Source organism: Hyla sarda, chromosome 2 (assembly GCF_029499605.1).
Source record: "Hyla sarda isolate aHylSar1 chromosome 2, aHylSar1.hap1, whole genome shotgun sequence".
Taxonomy (NCBI): domain Eukaryota; kingdom Metazoa; phylum Chordata; class Amphibia; order Anura; family Hylidae; genus Hyla; species Hyla sarda.
Window position 1 is genome coordinate 124,868,751 of NC_079190.1, and position 27,154 is coordinate 124,895,904.

Sequence of the window (27,154 nt, forward strand, 5' to 3'; positions counted from 1 at the left end):
GTGAGTTTTTTTTCCCATGTCTTCAAAGTTTTATAAACAATTATTCCAAACAAAACTGTTATAAACCATATAGATATATAAACATATAACAAAACACTATACATGGCAATAAACTTGCCCATCCTCAGCCTCAAATGTATCCTCATATTGGGTGGGAGGATAAGGGTAAGGAGAAGGGAAGGTTCGGGATCTTTGTTGTCGGAAAGATGGGGAAGGGGAGGTTGAACAAAAGGATAAGGAGCAAGGGGGGGGGGGGGGGGCGAATCAGACATTCGTGGGCAAGGCGGAACATCCTAGCCTTAAAGTTTGCCAGCTGCTGCTCAGTCATACGCTCCATTGATGCAAAGAATGTATGAAGAAAGTCACGATGTTGACTTGGTTCGGGCCCAGACACCAAACCCTCTACACGTAGTAATCTGACATCAACATGCAGAAATTTTGAGGAGATTGATTCTCCAGAAAATATTGGTGCCTTTGAGACTCTTTATTTTTACGGGAACAATGTCTTTGAGACATTCTTTGTAGAAGAGTTTTAGATATTGTTGCAGGAGCATGCGTTTCTCCTTCTAAGTCTGTAGGGGGTTCAGTGCCTTCAATCACTATGGGTTCCTCCAAGAGTGCTTGGTCTGCAGTATTTAAAGATGTTCTGTATTAAAAAAAAGAAAAAAATTTTTTATTACAAATTTAATTATTTAAATATTGCAGTTGCCCATCAATCATTAGATTGTTGCATTCAATTTTTAAAATGTACTCTTGAATTGACTGTAGACTTGAAGGAAAACATTGGTTGCCACGTAGTGAACCTGAAGATAAAGAGAACAGTTTTGATCATTGATGTCAGAACTGGGGAACTCGAGATGTTGTAAAAATTCAAGTTCAAGCATGACTAGACAGTTGTTTGCACTCTGGCAATGCTAAGATTTGAAAAGCATGATGGAATTTGTAGTTTTGAAACATTTGGAGGGCCACAGATAGCAAGCACATCACTGGTTTAGATCCTACTCTCCATCTCCAAATATAGTATCCTCCAAACTTTCAAAGTATTCCTGAATATATGTATTCTAAACAGAAATGCAAATGTGAACGTCATACTTACGCTCGTAATTCTAGAACCTTATTCAGAAAGGCCAGTCTTGAAGCATGTTTGTAGGTTGTTTTCTTAGCTCCTGACCCACTCGGCAAATGTGCATCTCACATGTACTTGAAGTAACTATCCCTGACAGACCTTCATCTTTTCTGAACCAGAGTAGCTATTAAGAAAATGCAACAAATATAACTATTAAAAATGAGTGAATTTTTGAAAAATTTGATTCGGCTGATTGGCCGGATTTTCAAAAGAAAAAAAAAACACATTGTTTCGGTCTGAGTTTATTTGTGGCGAATCCCTATTAAAAATGACTATTACTGGCCTACAGAGAGCCTCAATAGGGGTGTAGAACACTTTACCTTGCTGTAACACGCATTGGGTATGTGCTGGGTTAGTGAAATAATACTGATGTTCAGTTTTACATGCAGATCAGAAGCATCTTTATTAGATTCACTGTCACAGAGCGGCACAATGACAGAGCCTGGAGGTGGCATCAGTATGAAAAGAACATATAGTTAGTGTTGAGCGGCATAGGCCATATTCGAATTCGCGAATATTCGCGAATATATGGACGAATATTCGTCATATATTCGCACATATTCGCATATTCGTAATATTCTCGTTTTATTTTCGCATATGCGAACATTCGCGTATGCGGAAATTAACATATGCGAAAATTAACATATTAAAAATTAGTATACGTAAGAATTCGCATATGCGAAAAGTAGCATATGCTAATTTTCGCATATGCGAATTTCCGTCCGACATTCTCACACAGTAGTATTAGAGCCTTCTTTACACCACACAAGCTGGAAGCAGAGAGGGGTGATCACTGTGATGTGTACTGTGAAGAAAAAAAAAAAAAAACAAACAAAAAAAAACGAATATTCGTAATTACGAATGTATAGCGCTATATTTGCGAAATTCGCGAATTCGCGAATATGCGATATTCGCGAATAATATTCGAATTGCGAATATTCGCGAGCAACACTACATATAGTGGCTAAAAAACACAGTGTGCAGGTGGCAGCAGCATGAGGAGACCATAAAGTGGCTGAATGACACAGCATGGAGGTGGCGGCAGCATGAGAAGAGCATATAGTGGCTGAATGACACAGCCTGGAGTTGGCGGCAGCATGAGGAGACCACATAGTGGCTGAATGACACAGCATGGAGATGGCGGCAGCATACAGTGACTGAATGACACAGCCTGGAGTTTGCTGCAGCATGAGGAGAACATATAGTGGCTGAATGACACAACCTGGAGGTGGTGAAAGCATGAGGAGACCACATAGTGGCTGAATGACCCAGTGTGGAGGTGGCAGCAGCATGAGGAGACCATATAGTGGCTGAATGACACAGCCTGGAGGTGGTGGCAGCATGAGGAGAACATATAGTGGCTGAATGACACAGCCTGGAGTTGGCGGCAGTATGAGGAGACCACATAATGGCTGAATGACACAACCTGAAGTTGGCGGCAGCATATAGTGGCTGAATGACACAGCCTGAGGTTTGCGGCAGCATGAAAAAAACATATAGTGGCTGAATGACACAGCCTGGAGTTTGCAGCATCATGAGAAGATATAGTGGCTGAATGTGACAGACTGTAGTTTGCAGCAGCATGAGGAGACCACATAGTGGCTGAATGACCCAGCCTGGAGTTGGCGCAGCATATACTGGCTGAATGACACAGCCTGGAGTTTGTGGCAACATGAAGAGAACATATAATGGCTGAATGACACAGCGTGGAGGTGGGGGCAGCATGAGGACAACATATAGTGGCTGAATGACACAGCCTGGAGTTGGCAGCAGCATGAGGAGACCACATAGTGGCTGAATGACACAGTCTGGAGTTGGCGGCAGCATATAGTGTCTGAATGTCACAGCCTGGAGTTTGCAGCATCATGAGGAGAAGATATTGTGGCTGAATGATACAGCCTGGAGGTGGCGGCAGCATGAGGAGAACATATGGTGGCAGAATGAGACAGCCTGGACGTGGCAGCAGCAGCATCAGGTGTCCTGAAAGTGACCCAGTGACGAGTGGTGCGGTGGGTGGCAAAACCAGTACCCGGTGACGAAGGTGGGTGAAAAAAAAGAGAACTTGGCATCAGATGTGTGGCATCAGGCAGGTGGCAGGATCAGAATAGTAGCTGAAGCAGGTAGGCATAGGAAAACGGTCTCTTTTGTAAAAGTGTTAGTGTGCACAAGTAAGTATTGAGGATATACAATACGTAAAACTTAACTTTTAATAATATGCTTAGGATAAAATATATGGACACAATTTTTTTTTTAAATAAACAAAAGGAAAGGTGTGCAAAAAACACCATGTGCCACCTACACCACCAAGTACTGATGTGATGCAAAGACCTCTAAAAGGTAGAAGGGAACAACGTATAGTCCGTGTAACTGGTGGGGGTAAAAACTTCCCCTGTAAGGCACTACTCTTGCATTATTAATTCCCTTCTTGGCAAGTGTTACTCGCCCTAAAAAGGGTGGCCCCTCACAAGAACCTCTCCCTAGTTCCACCTACAAACACTGCCATTTCCCAGGGTTTTTAGGTGGAAATATGGATTAGTTGCTGTGTGGGGCCGCCCTTTTTAAGACGAGTAACATTTTCCTCAAAAAGGTAGAAGGGAACAACGTATTGTCCATTGTAGCAGGTGAAGGTAAAAACTTTCCCTGTAAGGCCCTACTCTTGTCCTATTAACTTCCTTCTTGGCAAGTGTTACTCACCCTAAAAAAGAGTGGCCCTGCACAGGAAACTCTCTCTATTTTCTCCTAAAAACCCTGGCAAGTGAGAAACGCTTGCCAAAATTTGAATTACAATGGCCTTACAATGAGTCATACATTGTTCCCTTCCACCTTTTAGAGGTCTTTGCATCACATCAATACTTGGTGGTGTAGGTGGCACATGGTGTTTTTTGCACACCTTTCCCTTTGTTTGATTTCAAAAAAATCTTGGGTACATGTATTTTTTCCTAAGAAAAGTCCCGTTTTAGCTAATGCATATCCTCAATACTTACTTGTGGTCTGATGCCGAGGAATGTCTGTAACTGGGGAGCAGCACCTTAAATATGTTTAGCACTATCCGTATTTGTGAAGTGTTGGTGTGGCAACATGGTCAATCTACTCTGATGCAGCAGGCATTGGTGGGTGGAAAACTTAGCTGATCCGTGCCTGATTCATCTTCACAAAGGTCAGTCTCTCCAAATTTTTTTGTGAACAGACAAGTTCTCCTTGGGGTTACTGGGGCCCCCGCCACACTAAGCAGCCGCTCTGATGGCACACTAGTGGCTGGGCAGGACAGCTTTTCCAGGGCAAACTCTGCAAGTTGTGGCCACACATTTATGTTTGGCTGCCCAGAAGTTCAGTGGATCTTCAAGGTGTGTTAGCATGGTCATGTCAAGGTATGCCACCACCTGCTGGATCAGGTACTGCTCCAGGTCTACCTGCTGCTTATGAGTTGCTTCACTATGCGGCTGAAGAAAGGTACTCATCAGCGACTGTAGACTCAGGCTGCTGCTGATGGAGCTGGTACTGCTCCTGCCACCCCACTCCTCCCCAGCAGCCATGGCAGTGGAAGGTGAGTGCAGAGGGCCCCCCCAAGTCAGACAGACCTGCGAGAGGATGGACGATGGCGCAGATATGCATTGCCCAACTGACTACGTAGGATGTCTCTGTAGTTAAGACTTTAACAGGAACAAAATAGTACACCACTTAGATGTACGTATGTGGTATGCACTTATGAGGGGAGGACAATGCTCTCCAGTACGATTAAAACAGCATTTGTGTGCAATGTCTTTGAGTAACCTACACAGGCTACCTCGGCCGAGACGGCACTTCTGAATCTCAGTCAAGGGAACTCCTCAGTAGGTGACTACGCCTTTCAATTCTGCACCCTTGCTTCTGAACTGGCTTGGAACGATGAGGTCTTGTGTGCTACTTTCAAAAAAGGACTGTCTAGTAGAATCAAGGATGCTCTTGCAGCTCGAGATCCTCCATCTACACTGAGTGAGCTTATCCATTTGACCACTCGAACTGATGTGCGTTTTGCCGAGAGGCAGGAAGAACTTCATCTGAAAAGAGAACCTGTCCGTATTCGGCGATTTCCAGCATCCACCACAACCCTCTCCTGTGTCTCCTGCCGAAGAGGCAATGCAGGTAGATTGATCTCGCCTAACGCTGCAGGAAAGATCCCATTGACTCAATGAGAATTTGTGCCTAATTTGTGCCAGTCCGAAGCATTTTCTCAAAGACTGTTCTATACGCCCTTAGCGCCTGGTAAACGCTCACACCTAGGATTCGTGGGAGAGGATGTCTATAGATGGGAATACTACCTCTCTTCGTTTGACCATGCCCATTTAAGTTTGTACTCCAGCCAAGAAATCTTTCTTCGCTTCTGTCTTTTTGGACACCAGTTTCGCTGAGATTTCATTGATGCCTCTCCGGTCTATAAACATCGTCTTCCAGTGACTTGACTTGCTAAGCCTATGTCATTTCCTCTGTCATTGGAGAAAACCTGAACTGTACTGTGCTTTTCTGCACTGAACCTCTCGTTATGCGAGTGGGTGTGTTACATAAGTAAAAAACTTGAGTTCTACGTGCTTCCACATTGTACTTCAGAGCTTCTTTTCGGTCTTCCTTGGCTTCAACGTCACACTCCACTCCTTGACTGGAGGTCTCGTGAGGTCACCCGCTGGGGATTCTTTTGCCAAAAACACTTGAGCATACCCTGCTTAAGTCTATCAATATGCCTATATGCCGGGATTGCCTCTTCCTTATCAAGACCACTCTGATGTATTTAGTGAAAAGCAGGCTGAAATTCTTCCACCACATCGTTTCTATGACTGTCCTATGGACTTACAGCCAGGAACTTCTCCTTCTCGGGGAATAATTTTTCCTTTGTCTGTTCCAGAGATGCAAACCATGGCTAAATATATCCAAGAGAACCTCCAAAAGGGTTTCATCCATAAATCCTCCTCCCCAGCTGGAGCTGGTTTCTTCTTTGTCGGGAAGAAGGATGGTTCCCTTCATCCTTGTATTGACTTCCGAGTACTTAACAAAATTACAATCATAAATCGCTGTAATTTGCCTTTAACTTCTCAACTTTTTGATTGTCTTCGGCGAGCCAAGATTTTCTCTAAATTGGATCTTCGAGGAGAATACGATCTCCTTCGGATTCATGAAGGAGACAATGGAAGACAGCCTTTAACACCCGTGATGGACATTTTGATTATCTCGTGGTGCCATTTGGCCTATGTAATGCTCCAGCTGTCTTTCAAGAATTTGTTAATGACATTTTCCGTGATTTGCTTTACACATGTGTTGTGATATATCTTGATGATATACTGATCTTTTCATAGAACTTGGAGGATCATCATTCTCATGTCCGGCAAGTTTTCCAGCCCCTCAGGCATAATCGTCTGTATGCCAAGCTTGAGAAGTGCCTGTTTGAGAGATCAAGTCTTCCTTTTCTTGATTATATTGTGTCTGGTCAAGGTCTTCAGATGGATCCTGGCAAGTTTTCTGCAGTTTTGGACTGGCCAAGACCTACTGGCCTACAGGCCATTCAGCGTTTCTTGGGGTTTACTAATTACTATCGTTAGTTCATTCCTCATTTTTCTTCCGTGGCTCTCACAAAATAAACTGTAATCCCAAGAATTGGACTCCTGAGGCAGATGAGGCCTTCTCTTGACTAAAATCTGCCTTCGTCTCAGCACCAGAGCTCTCTAGATCTGATCCAGAGAAACCCTTCTATCTGAAGGTAGATACATTCTCTGTAGGAGCTGGCTCCATCCTGACTCAAAAATCCATCCTGCTTTGCGGCGGGCTCTGGTAAAAACCAGAGGCACCTTAGACTTCGCTCCCTGACACGGCCCAAGCCATCATTCACACAGGCTCAGCGGAACTACTACCTTCTTGCCCTAACACCTATAGTTTTGCATTAAAAAAATTATACAATATATATATATAAAATTGCTAATTTTACATGAAGAATTCATACTTTAACCCTTTCCCGCAGAATTACTTATATAAACATCATGTTATGCTGGTAGTTCGCGCATCATGACGTTTTAACACTATAAGTCATTCAGTTAACCTGGTGATGTGTGGCATCGCATGGGTTAACAGGCAGAAGTCCCGCTGTTACCAGCAGGAGACAACTTCTGCAAGCCCCCCGGGACCATCTATAGATGGTCCTGGTAAGCGATCACTGATTGGTCCCTAACAAATTTTGGGGGACTTTTTCTCCTTTTACCCCTTATGAAAAGGTAAAGTTGGGGTCTACTCCAGCATGTTATTGTAAAAATTTTTTATTTTTTACAATAACTTGCTGGTGTTGCCCCATACTTTTTATTTTCACAAGAGGTAAAAGGAAAAAAAGACCCCAAAAATTTGTAACACAATTTCTCCTGAGTATGGAAATACCCCTTATGTGGACGTGAAATGCTCTGCGGGTGCACAGTTAGGCTCTGGGTTGAAAGCGCCATTTACATTTGAGGAGATTTGCACAGGGGTGGCTGATCGTTGCAGCAGTTCTGACATAAACACAAAAAAAAAACACCCCATTTTGGAAACTACACCCCTTAAAGTACGTAACAAGGGGTATAGTGAGCCTTAAAGGGGTACTCCGGTGCTTACACATCTTATCCCCTATCAAAAAGTGCACGCGGCACCCCGTTTGTAATCAGCCCCCAGAGCGTGTTAGTTCTGGGTCTGATTACGGTCGACCGCAGGGCCGGCGGCGCGTGTCACGCCTCCGCCCCCGTGTAACGTCATGCTCCGCCCCTCAATGCAAGCCTACGGGAGGGGGCCGCGTGCATGATCACGGGCGTTCCCAGCTGTGGGACTCCCGCGATCAGGCATCTTATCCCCTATCCTTTGGATAGGGGATAAGATGTGCAAGCACCGGAGTACCCCTTTAACTACCCAAAGGTTTGAAGAATTTATGTTGAAAATGAAAATTCTTAATTTTTTCACTAAAATGCTGGTGTTATTCCAAATTTTTCATTTTCACAAGGAGTAATAGGAAAAAAGCCCCCCCAAAATTTGTAACCCCATTTCTTCTGTGTATATAAATACCCCATATGTGGATGTAAAGTGCTCTGCGGGCGCACTACAATTCTCAGTAGAGAAGGAGCGCCATTGGGCTTTTGGAGAGAGAATGTGTCTGGAATTGAAGGCCATGTGTGTTTACAAAGCCCCTGTTACGCCAAGCGCTCCGGGTCCCTGCTCCTCCCCGGAGCGCTCGCGGCGTTCCTCTCTGTGCAGTGCCCCGGTCAGACCCGCTGACCGGGAGCGCTGCACTGGTATCACTCGCGGGTCGCATCCCAATCTCCTCACCTGCCCCGTCCTCTTGCTGTTCTGTCCCGGCGCACGCGGCCCCGCTCTCTAGGGCGCGCACGCGCCGGCTCTCTGAAATTTAAAGTGCCAGTGCACCATTAATTGGTGTCTGGCCCAATCAGTACCTACACCTGCGCTATGTGAATAAAAACCCACTTCCCCTTCCTGTCCTTGCCTGATCTTGTTGCCTTGTGCCCTGTGAAAGCGTTTAGTGTGTTCCCAAGCCTGTGTACCCAGACCTTCTGCTGTTGCCCCTGACTACGACTCTTGCTGCCTGCCCTGACCTTCTGCTACGTCCGACCTTGCTCTTGCCTTGTCCCTGTGTACCGCGCCTGTCTTAGCTGTCAGCTGGGGTGGAGTCGCTATCGGGTGGAACGACCTGGGGGTTACCTGCCGCTGCAAGTCCATCCCGCTTTGCGGCGGGCTCTGGTGAAAACCAGTAACCCCTTAGACTCTGTTCCCCTGGTACGGCCCACGCCATCACCCCACTGACACAGAGGATCCACCACCAGTGTCCTCGCTGCATACCAGTCCGGATCCTGACAGCCCCCATGGTGCCAGAACAGTGGACCCCTGCCTCACATATGACCCCATTTTGGAACCACACCCCTCACGGAATGTAATAAGGGGTGCAGTGAGCATTTACACCCCACAGGTGTCTGACAGATTTCTGGAGCAGTGGTCTGTGGCCCGACATCCATTCCAAACAAATTCTCTCTCACACGTCCTCGCATAGGCTTGTATTGAGGGGGCGGAGCGGGACATCACACGAGGGTGGGACCGTGACATCACAATGCTCCAGCCCCGTGATCTCCAGTAATTAGAGCCGGAGCGAACATGCCCATATTATTGCATACTACACGAAAATTCCAGCAGCAAATACAGTCCCCAACAGATCATATTGTCTCTAAACTACAGGTCCAAGCATGCCCATTTTATTGCATACTGCCCAAAAATTCAAGCAACGAATACAGTACCTATCAATGCATATTGTGTGAACACTACAGGTCACAGCGTACCCTAACTGACAGATGACAGATGATTAAAATTAAATTAATTTATAACTAGAACTACAAAATAAAAGTGATCTCCAAAATTTCAACTTTAAAAAAAAAAAAAAAAAAAAAACTTTAGCTAATATACATGGAAAATGGCTTTGGGGCTACACATAAACAATGATTTTACAAAATGACTGACTTGGGTACTTACAGGAGGCAAATTATGGTGTCTTGGGTGCACAAAGATGGCTCCTGTTCAAGATTCTGAGGAGAATGGGGTGCTGCTGCAAGAAGATGGTGGGTGTGGCCTTCAGGCTGCTCCCAAAAAGAATATTCTAGAAGGTGGGCGATATTTTCGGCCTGCACTGCGCATGTGCAAAGTCCAAAAATGTATTGTTCAAATCGGATGGAACCATATATACATACAGTTCTGTAGGGTTCCCATTGACTCCCATGATAAAGGAACCATGTATGCTTTCAGTATGGTTTGTCACCCGGACAAAAAAACGTGGTAGGCTACGGTTTTAGGTACGGCAAAAAAACGGACAAAACCGTATAAGACGCAAAACGGACTAAACTGGATGAAGCATTTGACATATGGTTTACAATGTAAAGTCAATACATACAGTTTTCAATACGGTTCCGTGCGGTCTTTAACTTGTAACCGTATACGGGAATTGCATTGCAAAAACATGGTGTGAATGCTTTTGTTGAGCAATGTTGGATTTGCAAATGTTTTTTTACTTACAATATGAGTGATTTTTGAAGACTTGTCTTTGTAGGCCACTGTACATGCAGTGTTTATTCATTTTTCATTTGCAATTTTTTTAAACTGTGCAAAATTAAAACGCAATGGTTGAAAACCCCGCAAACATAGGCCAACCATGGTGCTGCTCTTGAAACCTGCTTTTCAAAGTGAGAAATGGTGTTGTGAAGTCATTTTGTTAGTTTTGGTAGACTTGTTCATTATTTCTCAGACATTGTAAAACTATATGATAAATTATTTGCACATAAATGTCAAAAACATGCAACAAAAGTCTGAGAAACTCTGACATTAAAAAACCACAAACAACTTAGTGCTAAATCTCCCCCTTGGTTACTAGGGCAAAGGTTCAAGTCACAAACACTTTTAGAGGGTTTATCCAGTACTTAAATGAGCACTGTCAGATATGTTATAAAGCATGCAAAAACAATATGTTTTGCAATTGCTTTCATCAGAAAATGTTCAGTATTTCCTACTGAAAAAGCCAGTCAAAATAGTGGCCACTAGGGGTTCCCCTGCCTCCTTGGACACATACCAGTCCTGCAGTGTCCAGTGGTCATTGACACATCATGGACACAGTGAGTGATTGACAGGGCTGCAGGCAGGTCCAAAGCTGCTGTGCTTGCTCCCGGCCCTCTGTGAGTCAGAGCAGAGGGAGGGAGGGGGAGGAAGAGGAGGAGTAATCACAGTGAGGAGAAGAGAGGGAAACGCCCCATGGCTCTGCATGGAGAGAAACCTCACTGAGCAATGACGGCAAGTGAATAGAGGTAATTCTGAGAGAAATATAGGTCATAGACAATTACAAATTAGATGTACATATTCAGGATGAGGTACCAAGTAACATATAACAGTTTTTGGTAGGGATCTGACAGGTACGCTTTAAACAACATTGTATGTCCAAGGGAGAACAATACAGCTGAGATGATGTTTCCTGGTACCTGTAGAAACATAACTCAGTCTTTGTAGTATAAGATTAAGTAAGCAATTGAGAGAAACCCCTGCTCTTGCTACAGGAGTCTGATGAACAGAGTTATTCAATGATAGGACTACCGACTAGATTCCTGTGGTGGCCCAGTACGGGAGGTGTTAGCCGTGCTCCTGCTGTCCTGTCAGGCAGCCTCCTTCAGTGTCCCCAAGGCCCCCTGCCCTTGTTTCCCCATTGTAAATATGTTTTACCATGTAAAGTGTTATAAAATGTAATGTTGCTTTAAGAGTTATACCATGTGATATGTCATGTGATTGTTACCCAGGAGGTACCAGTGATCAGGTGATCCCGAGAGTGACCTATGGGCTCCCTGCTATTCTCTCCCATATAAAGCCCTTGGAGGAGCTTATCTCTCTTTTGAGCTCTGCTCTTCTGCTAAGCTGAGGTCCAGAGCAGTAGTGCCTAGTGTGTGTGTCCAGACTGCTGGAGGCCTCAAAGTCAAGTCCTGGAGCTACCATCAAGTCAAGTAAGCTACAGTCACAGCTTTATGAGTCAACTCAAGTCAGTCCCTGTCATCTGTCAAGTCAGCGTGATCTGCACTCAATTGTCCAGTCCTACTACAAGTCCCAGTGAACCCTTAAGGTCTCTGCGTCACTGGTCACCTCCTTGGGCCCTGGCTGAACTGTATAGACTTTACCAACTGTCTACCCTTTGTCCGTTGTCCGTAACTTAATAAGTATCAGAGTCTTATTGCCCCCATGCCTAACCCAGCATCCGGCGGTAGACCTTCGGGTGGTTATAGGATAAACCATGCCCTAGCGTCACGAATACAAGGGGTTAATGCCATCTGCCCCTAGGGTAACAACATCTGCCCTGCACCACACACCCTGCCACCACACTTCTAAGCATGGAAAGATCAAAAATTTTTATTGATTAATGACAATCTGTTCAGTTAATCCTGCTCTATAACATGATTCTTATATATTAGATAGCATTTTCATGGGGAAATGTTCCCTTTAAAACATCTTTACATTACAACACACTTCACCAGGCTATGCACTTTACTTCATGGAAAAGCCTATGATAGCAAATGTTGGTTACCTGCAGATGGTGTACAGGTTTGAGATTTCCAGACAGGAGAGTGATCATTTTGTCAGAGATCAGGCCTAGTTCGGAAAAAAAAGTCATTGAACCTTTGTTCTCTGTTCCCCTACAAAGTATGCTCACCTCTTTTGGTTGCACTAGGTAAGGTGCAACTCTTGTGTGGGCATCACAGACAACAGCAGACTATTCCCCCTTCTCAGTATCACAGAGCTATGGCCAATATTCCATATTGTTTAGGTAGAAACATCTTACAATGAAAAGGGGACTTATTCTGTCCAGTTTAGGAAGATACACCTTATAATGAAGATGATACTTGTCCTGTCCAGTTTAGGAAGAAACACCTTATAATGAAGATGATACTTGTTCTGTCCAGTTTAGGAAGAAACACCTTATAATGAAGAGGATACTTGTTCTGTACAGTTTAAGTAGAAACAACTTATAATAAAGAGGGTACCTGTTCTGCACAGTGTAGATAGAAACACTTTATAATAAAGAGGATACTTGTTTGGCACAGTGTAGGTAGAAACACCTTAACATAATGAGAGTACTGGTTCTGTACAGTTTAGGTACAAACCCCTAATAATAAAGAGGGTACTTGTTTTGTAAAGTTCAGGTTTAAACACCTTTTAATAAGGAGGGTACTTGTTCTGTATAGTTTCGGTTTAAACACCCTATAATAAAGAGGGTACTTGTTCTGTACAGTTTAGGTACAAACCCCTTATAATAAAGAGGGTACTTGTTCTGTACAGTTTAGGTAGAAACACCTTATAAAAGAGAGGGTACTTGTTTTGGCTTTATAAAAATTACTATATAACATGAATGTCAAATCAATTTGATTCTTCTATTTAGTATAATAAAATGTTTTTTTTATTTTTTTTTATGAACTTTAGTTTATTGTAAATTCCAAAATGCAGGTTTAGAGCACTAATAAAACTGACTAGCTGTTGCTACAGTAAATGTCCTGTTTTGCTTTAATATACCGATATGCACAGTGGAAATCTTTCCTCCGATTAACACAATGATATTAAGCTGTAAAACGACCTTTTTTTTTTTACGTATTTAGCATGTTATTATAAATGTTGGAACTTAAAGGAGTACTTCGGCCCTAAGACATCTTATCCCCCAAAGGATAGGGGCTAAGATGTCTGATTGTGGGGGTCCCGCCGCTGGGGACTCCCACAATCTAGCATGCAGCACCCACCTGTGGAAGCTGCACGCAGCGCTGCAGTCTCCAAGTCTGCCGGGTCATGACTAGGGGGCCGGAGTATCGTGATGTCACGACTCCGCCCCGTGTGATGTCACACCCCGCCCCTGCAATGCAAGTCAATTGGAGGGGGCGTGACGTCACGATACTCCGGCCCCGTAGTAGTGACCCATCAGACTCGGAGGCTGCATCGCTGCGTGCAGCTCTCATAGGTGGGTGCTGCATGCAAGATTGCGGGGGTCCCCAGCGGCGGGACCCCCGCGATCAGACATCTAATCCCCTATCCTTTGCATAAAAGATAAGATGTCTTGGGCCGAGTACCCCTTTAACTTATATTAAAAATTTATTTTCCTTGGATTTCCATAAAATGGATGTTTTGCTACTGATATTAACCCCTTAAGGACATAGGGCATATCCATACGCCCCCGTTTCCAAGTCCTTAAGGACCGAGGGCGTATGGATACGCCCTGAGCATTTCTGGCCCCCGCCACTAGCCGGAGGGGAGCCGGGGCCGGATGCCTGCTGAAATTGTTCAGCAGGCATCCCGGCATATCGCTCAGGGGGGTCATTATGTCCCCCCATGTCGGTGATTGCCGCAGATCGCTGGACGATTCAGATTGGCGGATTCCAGGTCAATCGGGTCTCCAGTGACCCGATGACCCGGAATTACTGGCTGATCGGGGCCGTCAGAGACGGCCCCGAACAGCCAGAGCCAGCAGGGGTGAGGTGGCAATGGTGCCACCTCACGATCGCCCTGATTCGTCAGCCGGATTACCGGCCGACCAATCAGGGCGCCTGCTGCGGGTGTCACTCCCGCAACCCGCTTCGCCCCTCTTCCGGAGGATGTGAGCGGGCAGAAGACCCCGGGTTCTGGGGACCCCGATCCCCGGTTTCCCTGTTGGGATCGGGGCCCCAGGAGCGACGGCGGCGGCGAGGGACTGACCTGTGCGGAGGCATCGTGGAGCAGCAGCAGGAGGTGAGTGACAGCCTCCTGCTGTTGCTTAGCAACAGCTCCCACCATGCAAAAAGGGCATGCTAGGAGCTGTTGTTATGCAACAGCAGGAGGCAGACAACCACAACTCCCAGCATGCCCTTATGGGCATGCTGGGACTTGTAGTTTTGCAACAGCTGGAGGCACATTTTTCTATGGAAAAGTGTACCTTCAGCTGTTGCTACAACTCCCAGCTTGCACAATCAGCTAAAGTGCATGCTGGGAGTTGTAGTGGTGCATCTGGTGGTTGCATAACTACAACTCCCAGCATGCCCGTTGGCTGTCGGTCACTGCTGAGATTTGTAGTTTTGCTGAAGGCACACTGAGTTAAGTAGCAAACCAGGGTGTCTGCAGCTGTTGCATAACTACAATCCCCAGCATCCCCAGCCAAAGTAGTATGCCTCCGGCTGTTGCATAACTACAAGACCCAGCATGCCCTTCCGCTGTCCGTACATGCTGGGGGTTGTAGCTTTTGCAACAGCTGAAGGCACACTGGTTGCAAAACACTGAGTTTGTTACCAAACTCGGTGTTTCACAACCTGTGTGTCTCCAGCTGTTGCAAAACTACAACTCCCAGCATGCACTGATAGACCGTACATGCTGGGAGTTGTAGTTTTGCAACAGCTGGATGCTTCTCCCCCCCCCCCCCCCCCCCCAATGTGAACGTACAGGGTACACTCACATGGGCGGAGGATTACAGTAAGTATCCGTCTGCAAGTTTGAGCTGCGGCAAATGTTCTGCCGCAGCTCAAACTGCCAGCGAGAAACTACTGTAATCCCCCGCCCGTGCGACTGTACCCTAAAAACACTACACTACACTAACAAAAAATAAAATGAAAAAGTAAAAAAACACTACATATACACATACCCCTACACAGCCCCCCTCCCCAATAAAAATTAAAAACGTCTGGTACGCCACTGTTTCCAAAACGGAGTCTCCAGCGGTTGCAAAACTACAACTCCCAGCATGCACTGATAGACCGTACATGCTGGGAGTTGTAGTTTTGCAACAGCTGGATGTTCCCCCCCCCAATGTGAACGTACAGGGTACACTCACATGGGCGGAGGATTACAGTAAGTATCCGGCTGCAAGTTTGAGCTGCGGCAAATTTTCTGCCGCAGCTCAAGCTGCCAGCGAGAAACTACTGTGAACCCCTGCCCGTGCGACTGTACCCTAAAAACACTACACTACACTAACACACAATAAAATAAAAAGTAAAAAACACTATATATACACATACGTCTGGTACACCACAGTTTCCAGAACGGAGCCTCCAGCTGTTGCAAAACAACTACTCCCAGTATTGCCAGATAGCCACTGACTGTCTAGGCATGCTGGGAGTTTTACAACAGCTGGAGGCACCCTGTTTGGGAATCACTGGCGTAGAATTCCCCTATGTCCACCCCTATGCAATCCCTAATTTAGGCCTCAAATGCGCATGGTGCTCTCACTTTGGAGCCCTGTCGTATTTCAAGGCAACAGTTTAGGGCCACATATGGGGTATCGCCGTACTCGGGAGAAATTGTGTTACAAATTTTGGGGGGTATTTTCTGCTATTACCCTTTTTAAAAATGTAAAATTTTTGGGAAAACAAGCATTTTAGGTAAAAATTTTATTTATTTTTTTACATATACAAAAGTCATGAAACACCTGTGGGGTATAAAGGTTCACTTAACCCCTTGTTACGTTCCCCGAGGGGTCTAGTTTCCAAAATGGTATGCCATGTGTTTTTTTTTTTGCTGTCCTGGCACCATAGGGGCTTCCTAAATGCGGCATGCCCCCAGAGCAAAATTTGCTTTCAAAAAGCCAAATGTGACTCCTTCTCTTCTGAGACCTGTAGTGCGCCAGCAGAGCACTTTTCACCCCCATATGGGGTGTTTTCTGAATCGGGAGAAATTGGGCTTCAAATTTTGGTGGGTGTTTTCTGCTATTACCCTTTTTAAAAATGTAAAAATTTGGGGAAACCAAGCATTTTAGGTAATAAAATAAAAAAAAATTTTCACATATGCAAAAGTCGTGAAACACCTGTAGGGTATTAAGGTTCACATTACCCCTTGTTACGTTCCCCGAGGGGTCTAGTTTCCAAAATGGTATGCCATGTGTTTTTTTTTTGCTGTTCTGGCACCATAGGGGCTTCCTAAATGCGGCATGCCCCCAGAGCAAAATTTGCTTTCAAAAAGCCAAATGTGACTCCTTCTCTTCTGAGACCTGTAGTGCGCCAGCAGAGCAATTTTCACCCCCATATGGGGTATTTTCTGAATCGGGAGAAATTGGGTTTAAAATTTTGGGGGGTATTTTCTGCTATTACCCTTTTTAAAAATGTAAAATTTTTGGGAAACCAAGCATTTTAGGTAAAATTTTTTTTTATTTTTTTACATATGCAAAAGTCGTGAATCACCTGTAGGGTATTAAGGTTCACTTTACCCCTTGTTACGTTTCCTGAGGGGTCTAGTTTCCAAAATGGTATGCCATGTGTTTTTTTTTTTGCTGTCCTGGCACCATAGGGGCTTCCTAAAGGTGACATGCCCCCCAAAAACCATTTGTCGCTCCTTCCCTTCTGAGCCCTCTACTGCGCCCACTGAACAATTAACATAGACATATGAGGTATGTGCTTACTCAAGAGAAATTGGGTTTCAAATACAAGTAAAAATTTTCTCCTTTTGACCCCTTGCAAAAATTCAAAAAATTGGGTCTACAAGAACATGCGAGTGTAAAAAATGAAGATTGTGAATTTTCTCCTTCACTTTGCTGCTATTCCTGTGAAACACCTAAAGGGTTAAAATGCTGACTGAATGCCATTTTGAATACTTTTGGGGGTGCAGTTTTAATAATGGGGTCATTTATGGGGTATTTCTAATATGAAGACCCTTCAAATCCACTTCAAAACTGAACTGGTCCCTAAAAAATTGTGAGTTTGAAAATTTTGTGAAAAATTTCAAAATTGCTGCTGAACTTTGAAGCCCTCTGGTGTCTTCCAAAAGTAAAAACTCATAAATTTTATAATGCAAACATAAAGTAGACATATTGTATATGTGAACCCCAAAAAAAAAATAATTCTTTTGAATATCCATTTTCCTTACAAGCAGAGAGCTTCAAAGTTAGAAAAATGCTAAATTTTCATTTTTTTCATCAAATTTGGGGATTTTTCACCAAGAAAGGATGCAAGTTACCATAAAATTTTACCACTAAGTTAAAGTAGAATATGTCACGAAAAAACATTCTCAGAATCAGAATGATAACTAAAATCATTCCAGAGTTATTAATGTTTAAAGTGACAGTGGTCAGATGTTCAAAAAATGCTCTGGTCCTTAAGGTGAAAAAGGGCTTGGTCCTTAAGGGGTTAAGTATACATGGTATATTTTTAAAATATTTACCAACCCCCTAATGTAATATAATACACACTGAGCATTCTCTACTCTTTTTGTCCAGTATTAGTTCTTGTCATGTATTCTGCAGCTGGATTTTCCACTCACGAGAGGCACTGCCCTTTTTGACGTAATGCATTGCTCACTGCCATAAGTCAGTCACCAAGGCAATTAAGAGCCGGTCTATTAATTGTCACATTGTAATAGGTACTAAGCTATTAATTCAAGTACAGTGAAGGCCAGTTATAATAAATACATTGTGTGTGAGTTTTCCTTGGAAGGAAAAGTGTTTGGTAAAGCAGATTTTATCCATTATAGTGATTGCAGTCATATATCAGCATATTCATTACGTGACCAGTTCGGTGCAGATTACTGAGCCCAACCAGGACCATTATACACTTACTATAACATGTGGGATCCTTTTTTACCTATGTGGAAATGAATATATTGGCACTGAATTTTCATCTGCAACTTATTCTTCGGGGGAAAAAAAATCTATATTACATTTATAGCAAGAGCAATAAAATGTAGGAACAGCATTAAATAATATTGAACATAGTAGGCAATGCAATACTTTGTTCTATGATTTTGTATTATTCTTTTCTTCTTAATGTGCACTTAAATGCATAGAAATTGCCTGCTATTTAAATTATCCTTTTTTTAAAGTCTCTTTATATTGAAAAAATAAGAACAGAGAACAGGTAAAGAATTAGAAATACAATGATGTCTAGATGGTTCAAGTGTGGTAGACATCAGTAGATTAAAAAGAAAAAGCACAAAAGACTAATATGAAATCTAAGTCATGTACAATACAGGAGATGTTTAATCTAGCACAGAAAAGAATAGGACAAAGAAGTACAACTAATGCAGATTAAACGAAAAAAGAGTCAAAAGCTCAAGTCATCAGACTTTACACTTCAAGGGGTTATTTCATGACAATAACTCCCATCATATGCTCTATTAGGGCCAATGGACAACAGAGAGAGGGATGTCCTACTTTTGGATTACAGCAGAAGATATCTAGCTGGTTAAAACCATTTTATTGACAGCTTCATCTATGTGGCTGTGATAACACATGGATGTTCTCCATTATTCTCATGTTTGTGCCTAGGGTTTGAATTGTGGTCAAGACCCCTAACGTTACATTGCTTTTTATGTAAGCAGCTCCTTTAGGTTGATGCAACTGTAAACAGTCTATGCTCTCCCTCTTTTAACCTCCAGCAGGTGTAGCATATGTACTAACCACCTCTACAAAATGTCTGTCAAAGTTCTGAAAATACAGTAGGAATTCTCTCCTGAACTTCCAGTAGAACCGTCAAATCTTCTGGGTGTCCTACATACTCATCAGTTATATAATGTCTTTATTTTTTTTTTTTCTAGAGTCTGTATTAAAGAGGTCTATTAGTTCAGGGGGTCCGTGTGTCAGTGTTTGACAGTAGTCTAGAATAATACAGCCTCGAGTCTAGAATAATATTAGTCTAGAATAATACAGTCTCGAGTCTAGAATAATATTAGTCTAGAATAATACAGTCTCGAGTCTAGAATAATATTAGTCTAGAACAATACAGGGTGGGCCATTTCTATGGATACACCTTAATAAAATGGGAATGGTTGGTGATATTAACTTCCTGTTTGTGGCACATTAGTATATGTGAGGGGATAGGAAGGGGGTCATGTGACACATCAAACTTATTGGGAATTTCCCAAGAAAAACAATGATGTGCTTGGTTTTAACATAACTTTATTCTTTCATGAGTTATTTACAAGTTCCTGACCACTTATAAAATGTGTTCAATGTGCTGCCCATTGTGTTGGATTGTCAATGCAACCCTCTTCTCCCACTCTCCACACACTGATAGCAACACCGCAGGAAAAATGCTAGCACAGGCTTCCAGTATCCGTAGTTTCAGGTGCTGCACATCTCGTATCTTCAAAGCATAGACAATTGCCTTCAGATGACCCCAAAGATAAAAGTCTAAGGGGAGGGTATTAGCGTGTTTTTAGTAGCCAGAAAGTGAGTAGGAGAATATACACCTCAGAGGGGATTACAATAACCTTTATTAGGTATCAGTTGCTAAATCAAGGAGCCAACTCGTATTTTGTCCTTATACACAGAAGAAAGGATTTGAGCCATTGCTACTGATAGAAGAATAACTTTATTGATATCAGGATTGAAAATCACTAGTATGTGACTATAATATGTAGAACAATATTTGTAACAAAGCAATGAGGGTGTACAGACTATCAAATCCGATAAGATGGTGAGACAGGTAATGGAATATAGCAATAATCTTACATAATAAAAGTAATTAAGAGGCGAAGCTGCAATGAATGGCGGATGGTAAATAATGTAACCACAGGGGGAAGTTAAGAGATGTCTCTCCACTAGATCTGCAGCCACACGCTGTGGACCGCTATAGGTGAACACCCCATACACAAAATAGTAATAAATAACAAAGCAACACCTCACTTACACATGATGTGGACCTGACACCACCGCCCCAACGTACGTTTCGTCAGAGTTTCTATATATATAGCAACTCTGGTGCTCACTTTACCTCTGACCATGGTTTTAAACATAAGTTGTCATTACACACTAACAAATAAGGTGGTTATTTTAAAAGCATACCAATGAAAGAGTGATTTTATATAGAGGTGTTTAAATTTGAGGGTATATCCAGAGGGGGTAACCCCCAAGTTTTTTTTTTTTTTAAGAATAATACAGTGGCACTGTGTGGGTTACCAGCACCAAGGAGAAGGGGAAAGTATTTGAAGTATTTGGCCCCATAACCTGAAAAGTGCACTACTCCAATGGATGGCCAGTAACAGATTGCAGAGGAATTTGCACCCCTTTCTTTTGTGGAAGAATAAGGCTATGTTCACACGATGGAATTCTTCTGTGGAATTCCGCACGGACATTCAGCTGCAGCAGAGTCCCTTTCATTTCAATGTGATTCTGCTACACTGTGCACACTGTGACATTTCCACAGCAGATGTTTCTGCCATGGAAATCCCGATTCTGAATTCCCCAGAAAAATAGACTTGTCAATTCTTTCTGCAGAATCTGCACGGACATGCATTGCCATCTATGAGATGCATTTCCGAGCGATCCTAGCGCCGGCATGTTCTGCCTGTGCTCTACCGTCGGTGGAATGTCCACACAGAAATTTCCTCAGAAATCCATGCAGACATTTCACCATGTGAATATAGCCTAAAGGTTATTAGATTTTGTTGAATCTGGAGATAAAGTATCCTGTTTTACTGCTTAAGCTATTCCATTAATGTATCGGACATTGTGAACTTCTGTGCACTAAGCCAAATTAGAACACACCTATTCAACAATTTCAATGGTAAGCTGACTTTTGCCTACTATGTGAGGTTTGACAGACAATACATTGAACAAGCTCTGATCCGATGCAGTCAAAAACAGAGCAAATGTTTTCATCCAATGAATTACAGGTGACATCTTTTCTGAATGCAAATTCTCCATCCTTCCACTTATTTTACTAGTGTCAAAAGTCTTAAATGCACTTTGCCTCCTGCTTACTAAGACAATAACTGCTAAATACAAGATAATCTACTTTGTGAACCTGCAACTTTGTGGTGCTAAATTCTTTGTCGCCTGCAGTGGTCCCAGTGTTCCTCACAACAACAGTAGTGATTCCTGCAGTACAGCTGTGGTGTTCAAAGGGGCTGGCTCTTATATATATCTACTTGCTGAGTACCCGCCGTTGCCCGTTTTTTTCTACATAATCCTTGTGGGGGAGGAAAAGAAATATAGAGGAAGCTCTTGTCCTTATATCCCGTCCTCTTATCTCTACCTCATATCTCGTCCTCATATCTGAACCAATTTCATATCTCATATAATGACCTCATATTCCATCCTCATTTCCCGACCTCATATTCCATTCTCATTTCCAGCACTGTACACTTTATTATCCTTTCTTCATATCCCGACCTTATCCTCAGGTGGGGCTGAGTTGTGATGAAGGGATTGTAGGCCGAAAATAGAAGGAGCATGGCTTTTTGTAAGTGGGCATGACTTGCAAGCTGGACCGGCACACATAAAGGGTTGAAAATAGATGGGGGTGAGGCTTTGTGTGATGGGTGTGGCTTTGTGAGAGGGGAGTGGCTTTCAGGAAGGGTGTTGCTTGCAAGCTGGACTAATGCACTCACCTGGAGATGCAGAGCAGAGCTTATGGAGTAAGGTAGTGGAAGTCCCATTGACTTGCATAAGACATCAGACAATAATACTCACTCTCACATAATGAGGTTGGTTGAAAAAAGGGAAAACATTTTTGCTCAACCATACATAGAAAGTGGTGACTTTTCTGCTCACTCCTGAGCCTTTGTCAAGCCAAATCTCTTCACAGAGGCTCAGGAGTGAACAAAAATGTTGTTAATTTGTATTTATGGGTGAAAAAATAGTTTTCACTTGTTTTCTGCTAATTGGTGTGCCAAGGACTTATCTTCATTTATTTGCCTCATTGAAATGCCCAGGAATGCTGGCACTCATATCTATGTATATACATGTTTTCCATTTTGCTCTTTTTTTTTCATATATACATTACACCTATAAAAGGGGTAAGCCTGTGAAAACCTTTTTTCTTTTAAATCAACTGGTGGCAGAAAGTTAAACATATTTGTAAATTATTTCTATTAAAAAATCTTAATCCTTCCAGAACTTATTAGCTGCTGAATGCTACAGAGGAAATTCCTTTCTTTTTGGAACACTGATGACATCACGAACACAGTGCTCTCTGCTGACATCTCTGTCCATTTTAGCAACCATGTATAGCAGATGCATAGCAGATGCATAGCAGATGTATGCTAAGGGCAGCATGGTGGCTCAGTGGTTAGCACTGCTGCCTTGCAGTGCTGGGGACTTGGGTTCAAATCCCACTAAGGACAACAATAAATAAAGCATTATTATTAATATAATAACGTCAGCAGAGAGAACTGTGGTCGTGATGTCATCAGAGAGCATTCCAAAAAGAAAAGAATTTCCTCTGTAGTATTCAGCAGCTAATAAGTACAGGAAGGATTAAGCTTTTTTAATAGAAGTAATTTACAAATATTCAATACAGTGGAGAGTTAGAAAAACATCGGCACTCACCAGTCTTCTCTTTAAAAGCTTCTTTATTGATACATACTCACAACATGAAATGCAGTCAGGGAGAGGGATCTGTGCAGGGGGGGTAAGTAGTAGGCAACAGACTCTGTTTCGCTCGTTACACGAGCTTCATCCGGCCATATCTACCTGGAATTCTGTGCTGCTTCTTATACAGGTGGGTGGCCAATCGCCGGCACTCAGGACCACCCTCCTCACCTGACGAGTTCTCGTTAGAGTCTCGTCATTGGCTAACCATCGCAATTTTTGTAAGTGCATCAGTATAAGAAAGCATATACATAGAAACTTGTATATATACACCTGCATATGAAAAACTAAATAGTTAAAAACAAGGTGGATAATCTACTTTTTCATTTAAACCGAGGGGACCTGCTGCTGCTGTTTGTACGATCCAGTATGTTTCTCTTTGCAGTAGGTATTGATCCAAGCTAATCCCCGGTTTGGGTTTAACTCTTTCTATCCCAGAAAAATTGGATCATCTAAAGTTTTCTGGGATAGAAAGAGTGCAATACCAAGGATGACATCGAGCTAATAGATGTGAAGTCCCTGGAGCATCGCATAACTAACCTATCCGAGAAGGAAATTAACATCTTCTGGACGATTAACTCGCTGCAGTCGTACGTCCATTGCGATAAGTCACCAAGGGGACTTAGAGCCTATAAAGTCCTGGCGCAATTCAATGATGATCCCATTTTTTATCAATATCTGGAAACAAGCTTACCATGAGCACTCTATGAAACTCCTGCAGATTGTTCTAACGAGAAGCAGAATTGAACAGGATAAAATTAATGAAGACCTGGTTAAGGTGAAAAGTGAATACACTAAAAGAGCTACTGACGAACAAAAAAGTTTTTTCTATTCCAAGTTACAAATGAAACTTACTGCATTACAGGAAGAAGTCAAGAATAAGAAGCGAGAGAAATTCTTGCGAGACAAAACGGACTATGATCAAGATAATGAATTTCAATGGCACCAGAAGAAAAATGTACCTTATAGTGCAACTAGATCCTATTCACAGAGGAGACTATCGCAACAACCCATTAAAAAACGCACCGAGAATGTGAACAAGGAGAAGACCTACAAGAAACATCAAGAACAACCTTCTAAAAATAAAAATTAAGCAATCCCTTTAGAAAAAATAAATGTACAAGAAGAGGGAGATCTAAAAAATCTCAAGGATCCAAAGAAGAGGAAAACTATAGTATAGACGGGCCATATACATGTATTGAATCTAATGTCATTAACCTCACGTCAGAGACTCTCGATCCAGCAATGGACACTCTCCTTTCTAAAGGTTTAAGTTACGGACTGGTAGAGAAATTTAATCCAGTCACCTTTGAGATCGATTTAGCGCGATCTCTTAGAGATATTAACCTTTACAAATTTTTCCTGAATAAAAAAGTATTTGAGCATGATCATTGTGAGGCAGACTTACCGGTAGAGACCAATAATTTAGGTTTTTTCCCAAAAGAATGTACCCAATTAGAAATAGAATGTTTATAGATGCTAGCTAATGAATTCAGTGAACCGAATAATGAATATGGGTCTAAAGCTGTTTGTTTTTCCAAAGGGAAGAGATCCAGGTTTAACCCCCTGATTTTTCCGGGGAGTAGCCTGGACCTATTCCAGAATGTAGTAATGCAAGACGTGAAGTCTATAATATACAAAGAAGCCCCACAGAATTTATCGGCAGTTGAAACTATAGCACTTAATACCCTAAAAAATAGGGATGACTTACAGGTGGTTCGGGCGGATAAAGGTGGGGCAGTTGTTGTCTATGTATATAGCTGAAGCCGAAAGGCAACTCCAGGATACTGCCACATATACCATGTTGAAATTCGATCCCACAAGTAAAATCCTCTCTAAACTAACCTCTTTTCTCCATTCAGCAGTAGAGAAGGGTATTTTATCAAAAAAGAATGCAGAGCGTCTCATTCCAGACACATCAAAGCCTGCCACCTGGTATCATTTACCAAAAGTTCATAAGGGGCAGATCCCCCCCCCGGGGACGACCTATTGTCTCGGGGGGTGGGATCTGTCACTGAACACCTCTCACATTATTTGGAATGGCTATTGAGCCCAATGTTGAAGGTAATACCTGCATACATAAAGGATACTCTGCATATTTTACAGATGATGGAAGATTTGAATTGGGAGAGCGAATGGAAGCTGTGTTCAATAGATGTAGTCAGCCTGTACACCCGTATACCACACGATACGGTTGTACAGGCTGTCAAGGAAGGACTAAGAAGGTCCAATAAGTCTAAAGAGTTTATTGGGTTCATAATAGACGCACTTTCTTTTGTACTAACTAACAGTACATTCATGTTTGGCGATTGTTGGTATAAGCAGGACACCGGGACCCCGATGGGTACCCCGGTGTCCTGTACATATGCAAACCTCTTCTTGGCTGAATTTGAGAGGAAATATATTTATTCCTCTACGAATCCATATATCGGGCACTTGAAATTTTATGCCCGTTATGTGGACGACATACTAATAGCCTGGGCTGGGACCGAGTCACAATTTGACAGTTTTGTTAGACATCTAAACGAAGTGAACAAAAGGAATCTTGCTTTCACATCTCAATTCGGAGGATTGTCCATCGAATTTTTAGATGTGAAACTGTTAGTTAATGATAATAAGATCTTGAGTGAAGGATATAGAAAAGATATGTCCAGGAACACCCTTCTTCACTATCACAGCTCCCATCCAGCATCAGTGAAGAAGGGTATTCCCTATGGACAATATATTCGTCTTAAACGTAACAATGCACGAGAAGAGACATTTAACAAACAAGCCGATGATTTACAAAAAAGACTCATAGAAAGACAATACCCATTGCAACTAATAAAAGAAGGTAGAAAAAGAGCAACTGAAATGCAAAGAGTTAATTTACTGAAAAATAAAAATAAGAATAAGAAATATACACTAGAACAGAAACGATTCACCTTCACCTTCCAGAATACTCCCCTGAATAAGACTATAGAACAGGCAGTCAGACATAATTGGCATATAATAGAAAGTGATGCAGAATTGAAAGAAGTCGCCAGCAAAAAAACATTAATTTCATACAGAAAGAACAAAACTATAGGAGACATTCTAAAAAAACAAGTAAAAACAAAGAAAAATACAGAGAACACATGGCTAGAGAAGTATACCCCGAAAGGGAATTTTGCATGTAAGTCATGTAATTTCTGCAAATATAATGCTGAGTTAAAAACTATGAGACTGGGTTCAATTACACACACCGTGACTGATTTAAAGGACAACTGTAGTGGTCAAAAATCCCTGCCCAAATGTTCCCCAAACAAAAGTTATACAATTCAGTCAATTAGTTCTATTTACCTATATGCAGCCGTTTCTGAGATATTAGAGTTGCCAGCATAGCCCAGTAGTCCTGCGTCCGTCCCCTATTCATTACATTGCAGCCGCCATCTTGGGGACGGAGATCTCTTCCTCCCAGCAGTGTTTGTGCTCCCCCTAGCCTCTGTCAGCTCCTCCCTGCTTATGCATATGCATGAGCGGGTGCTTTCTGAGGCAGCCATAGGCTCATCCTCAGAAACGCCCCTATCTGTAAGATTCAAGCAGGGGGAGAATGAGGACGTCCACAGCTCCTCCCCCCTCCCCTGCTCTGTCTACATAGGACCTCACTTATCACGGGGAGGTTTCAAGTTTTCATGGGGGAAACACAGAGCAAACCACAGAGCAGGGAGGGGAGGATGTGTGTGTGAAGGAGACATATTACACTGCACGGGCTGGTGGTGTATAGTCTACAGGGAATAAATATCATACTGGGGGGGGGACTACTGAATGACACATGCTGGGAGTTGTAGTCCCTGTTATGTGTGTGTGTGTATGCCAGTGTTTCCCAACCAGGGAATGCTGGGAGTAGTAGTTTTGCAACATCTGGAGGCACCCTGGTTGGGAAACACTGGTGTATGAACTACAACTCCCAGGAGACTACAGAGATACAATAGTGGTGTTGGTGAACTACAACACCTAGGAGACTACAGAGATACAATAGTGGTGTTGGTGAACTACAACTCTCAGGAGACTACAGAGATACAATAGTGGTGTTGGTGAACTACAACCCCCAGGAAACTACAGAGATACAATACAGGTGTTGGTGAACTTCAACTCCCAGCCAGGAGACTACAGAGATACAATATAGGTGTTGGTGAACTACAACTCCCAGGAGACTACAGAGATACAATATAGGTGTTGGTGAACTACAACCC

The 27,154-nt window shown here is 42.8% G+C and overlaps 1 long non-coding RNA gene across 1 annotated transcript; it reads right to left on the reverse strand.

The window, feature by feature from the left end:
• Positions 1–26: 26 nt before the first annotated feature.
• Positions 27–26,636, reverse strand: LOC130357724 (uncharacterized). The gene is made up of 3 exons (XR_008889232.1): positions 26,262–26,636; positions 1,097–1,250; positions 27–646 (listed from the first exon to the last, which is right to left on the reverse strand). It is a non-coding gene; the product is annotated as an uncharacterized LOC130357724 (long non-coding RNA).
• Between the last annotated feature and the right edge of the window lie 518 nt (positions 26,637–27,154).